A 5,366-nucleotide genomic window follows, 5' to 3' on the forward strand; every position below is an offset into this window, starting at 1 on the left:
AATAATCCACCAGGAAAAATTAAAAGAAACTGAAAGTCTTTTATTTCTTCGTAATATCTCCTTTATTTCTTCAAATTGAGCTGTTTACTTTCAATTATGTTAATTAATATGAACTGCGGGATTTGGTAACGCCGAGCGATATTTGGTAACCTAAGCGGGCGATAACTCGCATAGAATTTTAGGCAAATTATGGTCAAATTTTGAGCGGGATATGGTAACTACCCTAACCCATCTCGCTTCTGAGAAGAGTTATATGCATTTTAGTGGTGTGCATAGTAACAAGAAAGAATTTTCTATCAGGTGTGTTAAAAGAAACCTTCAATTCCGGAGAAAAATATGAAAAAATGATTTTAAAAGAATTTCAGGGGCAGATAATTTTGCGATATTTGGTAACTTTTTTTTTCAAACTCTTGTCAGGACAACATATGTAATACGTTGAATCTCTCCCTTAAAGGGATGATAGAGTCAGACAAACCCTATCTAACTTCTGAAAGAGGACCCAAAAAACTCATTGAAAAGGGTCGAAAAGTCATTTTAGACGAATACACGGGGAATAACTCTTATAAATTGTCTGCCCCTGCGTGATTTGGTAACTTCATGTTACCAATTAACGCACAAGTTACTATTTCCCGCTAGTAGCAATGAACGGGGAATAACTCTTATAAATTGTCTGCCCCTGCGTGATTTGGTAACTTCAAGTTACCAATTAACGCACAAGTTACTATTTCCCGCTAGTACCAATGACCGCTGAAGTTACCAAATACCGCAATCTAGCGGCAAATGGTAACCTGTTTTTAAAGAGGACCAGGCAAATATATTAGAGTACGAGGGGCTGAAGGAGTTTATTTTACGTATATGACATGAAAATGGGGAAGGGGATTGGAGTCTGTGAAGAGAAATCAGATAAGGTGCCAGCGGTAAATGGTAACTGGCCCTTAATAAAGACCTGGAGAGGTAATAGGGAGCTGGAGGGGCTCACATATATCAAAAGGGGCCTCTTATATAGTGTAGAAATATGATAAATTTCGTGAGAGCGTTATTTGGTAACATGAAGCGGTAAACGGTAACCAACAAACTCTTACGCGTGGCTTAAAAGGAACTTTTTGAGCACTGGAAGGTGAAAGGGGGTCATATAAAGGTACACAGCTAAAGATGATCATCAAAGAGTGCTTAATTCTTGAAATCAAAGCAAAAGTGTGATTTGGTAACTTAGAGAGTGATTTGGTAACGCAAAGCGGGATTTGGTAACAAATGCGTTATTTGGTAACAAAACGATAAATGGTAACTCAGAGCGGGATTTGGTAACTAACCCTAACCTATCTCCCGTTTGACTGGGTTTAAGGGCAATCGTTAACTACGTGGGGCTGGAGGGTCTTCATCTGTATCAGGTAGTTAAAAATGGTGTTCCAACGAGGGTCCTTAGTATGAATTATGTATGAATTATATGAGCAAGCGTTAAATGGTAACTTAGAGCGGGATTTGGTAACTAACCCTAACCTATCTCCCGTTTGACTGGGTTTAAGCGCACTCGTTAACTACGTGGGGCTGGAGGGTCTTCATCTGTATAAGGTAGTTAAAAATGGTGTTCAAACGAGTTTCCTAAGTATGAATAATGTATGAATTATATGAGCAAGCGTTAAATGGTAACTTAGAGAGCGGGATTTGGTAACTACCCTAACCTATCTCCCGTTTGACTGGGTTTAAGGGCAATCGTTAACTACGTGGGGCTGGAGGGTCTTCATCTGTATCAGGTAGTTAAAAATGGTGTTCCAACGAGGGTCCTAAGTATGAATTATGTATGAATTATATGAGCAAGCGTGATTTGGTAACTTAGAGCGGGATTTGGTAACGTTATAGCGGTATTTTGTAACAAAACGTTATTTGGTAACTTAAGCGTGAAATGGTAACCTAGAGCGGGATTTGGTAACGTTTTAGCGGTATTTTGTAACAAAACGTTATTTGGTAACTTAAGCGTGAAATGGTAACCTAGAGCGGGATTTGGTAACTACCCTAACCTATCTCCCGTTTGACTGGGTTTAAGGGCAATCGTTAACTACGTGGGGCTGGAGGGTCTTCATTTCTATAAGGTAGTTAAAAATGGTGTTCCAACGAGGGTCCTAAGTATGAATTATGTATGAATTATATGAGCAAGCGGTATTTGGTAACTTGCCCTAAACTATCACCTGTTTGAGTTGGTTTTAGTGGGTCTAATGATATGATAGGTGTGTGAGGGGCTGGAGGGGCTCAATCTTTATAGGGTATGTAAAAATGACGTTCTAAATAGTCTTAGAAATATGAAATATTAATGATAGCGTTATTTGGTAACCTGATCTCTTATAAAGGGCCTTGCGGGAGAACCCCAGAGGGTAGTGAGCTGGAGACTACTGAGCTCTATGGTGTCAAAAATTTTCAAGCTAAAACTTCAACAGAAACAAGCTTGAATGAATCAAAGTCGCTCGTGCGGTAATCGGTAACTAAGTTTTGGCTCAGTTACATTTTACCGCCAATGCCTTTAAGGGGATATCTCCGGACCCAGACGTGCAAATGAGATGGGGTCTTGTTTTCTTGGCAGGCCAACAAGTGCTCTTTTGAGTGGCATAAAGAGTCAAAAATCTAAAATTTGAAGTTTAAAAAATTCCCCCACCCACCCCCAGCAGAAAACATGAAACAGATTGGGGGACCCTTTTGGGTCTCAATCTATCACCCCATGGCAAAACCGGCGCACAGAAAGTGTCCTATGACCTCAAACGTTGAGTTGAACCCGAAGGAGCCGTTTTGCTGACCCCTCCCACTTTAGACCCTAACCCTGACCCTTACAAATGCTTCCTCGGACTGCGGGTTTGTTTTAAAAAATTGCCCTTAGAAAGATCTTCCAGAAAATGTTGCGGAATTTGAAGAAAAAAGCTTCTTAGGGTAAGGAAAAAATTCTCAAAGATAAAGTAAATCGAGAAAAAACGCTTGAAGTTTGGCATTTTTGAAAAAAATGTTGCAATTGTTCGATTTTAAAATTTCTGCATTCCCATAATAGATATGCCCTTAAAGAAAAATTAGATTTTTTAATTAGGGCGGAAAACATCCCCTTTAGGGGCTTATTAATTTTTGGGGGGAAATGAATAAGGCAAAAATGTTAAATGTGCCCAATTTTCCTGACCTAGGGTAAGGTATTAGTTTTTGGTTTTGGACTTCGAAACTCAGAATATTGAAGGTTCTTGAAGGGTTCTAGAAGCCCTATTAAGGGGGATATCGAAATATTTGAGGAAGGTCCTCAACCTGATCCCTAAAGATGACCAACTTCATGTTGTTAGAAAAAAATGTTAAGTTGGAATAAAAAAATCATTGAAAGTAATATGTAGTTGGTACGTCTTTGGAAAGCTTAAAAAAAAATCAAGGGCCCCTACTCTCTTCGTTAAGGGCCTAACCTTGGCCCTTAAAGTTTGTAGCGTTAATTGGCAACCTGTTAGGCAATTGGTAACTTATTTTGGGACCGGATATTGGACCTTTAAGTCGCTCTTTTTTTGAATTTCAAACAACATTCTTAAAGAAAAAGACCAGGTCTTTTAATTGCACCCTTGAAAGTCGCAAAAAATGCAGATCTTCTCTTTGAAATAAAAGGTCAAACATAAAAACCCAAATTCTAACCCAAACTGTAACCCAAAAATATTTTGTTCTCTACAAGTCTCCATAATTTTTTTTAAAGTGCCCTGATGATGGGGGTTAGGGTTTTTGGCTGCCCTCTATCTGTTCCAACCGAAACCGCTTTGAAATACCCAATAGTTTGGCTAACCCTAGGTTGAGGTCCAACTTTGACCAAAAAATGAAATTACCTCAGAAGTGGTAACTCAACTAGGGGACTTTCTAGTTTTCAATTTTTAACCATTTTTAGAGTTCAGAGGGTTAGAAATTTTCCTCAGAGGGTTAGCGGGGTTAGAATAGAAACCCTTAAAGCACGAAAAACCTCTCCAAACCCCCTTCTTTTAAGGGAGATATAAGGGATCAAAGTTTGAGGCATTTTGGGACCTGTTTAAGGCAGAAACAAAAGTTGGGAACTGGATTGCCCATATTTAGCCATTTTTCAAGCCTAACCCTCTACAAACGCCAAAAAAAACCCTTAATTCTGAGCAAACCCCCGAGCCTCAAAAATCGAAGTTACCAAATAGCGACCACCTACTCACACCCATGGTTAGGGTTAGGGTATAGGGGGTTTTACGAAGATTGCTCCGGAGCCATCTCGTCAATGTCACTTTCTGTCACGTGATTCCAGTAGGCGTGGTTATTGTTTTTTTAATTTAAATACTTTGTGTAGCGAAACTATTAAAGTTTATTTCGTCATTTCCATCATACACTTTGGCTCAGTAGGTAGAACAGCGGACTTCAGATTAAGGGGTGCCTGGTTCGATTCCCGATGGGATCGTTCATTTTATAGCTCTTTTTATTTTTTTTTAAGATGAAAGTCGCTGATTAATTACAGATCTTTTCGAGTCAAATATTAGAATATATTAAGATTTTATACCCTTTTGTCCAAAGCTTGCTTCGAAATCATTTGTTTGGATATATAGAGAGATTATTGAAATCACAAGGAAGGAAGTGTTACAATAAAAAAAATAATAATTTCATTTCGTATAACAAGAATAATTCTCTGCCGCTCCCTAACCCCTCTTTTCTATCATGCAGTTTGGTACAACTCTTACTCTAAAGAATGTTTATTAGCATATTGATGCAGCTTTTACTCTTTGTTAGGGGTAGGCTAATGGGGCTTTTATTGTAACTCAGTTGCATCTTGTCAATGCCAAAAAAAATCACTTGATAATTGTAGGTCCAGTTTTACTGAGAGATATTTTACCATAGAGAGTTCTAGAACCTTTACGTCAGTTCTATTTTTATTGTCACGTGCATACTTGTAGGTTTGAGCCGCCATTTTACTAAACGAGACAGTAGGAAGATGTCAAAGAAAGTCGAAGAACCCGGTAAGTGGAATAGAGGAAAAGGAATCTTTTTTTAATGCTGGAGATTAAAATATTTTCTTAGAATGAGAACAAACTTCAATATGTGGTTGAAAAATGACCGATTTAATAAGAATAAAGTAGTTTTAACGATCATCAAAATTAGAGATATAAATAAGAGAAAATGACTTAAGTTGAAGATATAAGTAATACCCTATTGAAAGGGTCACAGTGAAGACCCTGATCCGAAGTGTAAAAATTGCGTAATGAAACATGCAAATAAATAAATATCTTCTCTTGACCCGATAATATGAGTCATGAAATATTGACTTTGTCCATGAGGGGAATTTATTGGAATAGACAATTCTCTTGAAAACTTCTTTACGTCAACTGTATTAAACTGAAAATTAATTCACAAAATATATA

Source organism: Saccostrea echinata, unplaced genomic scaffold, assembly GCF_033153115.1.
Source record: "Saccostrea echinata isolate AGI-Se365-2 ecotype Australia unplaced genomic scaffold, CSIRO_AGI_Sech_v1 ptg000033l, whole genome shotgun sequence".
Taxonomy (NCBI): domain Eukaryota; kingdom Metazoa; phylum Mollusca; class Bivalvia; order Ostreida; family Ostreidae; genus Saccostrea; species Saccostrea echinata.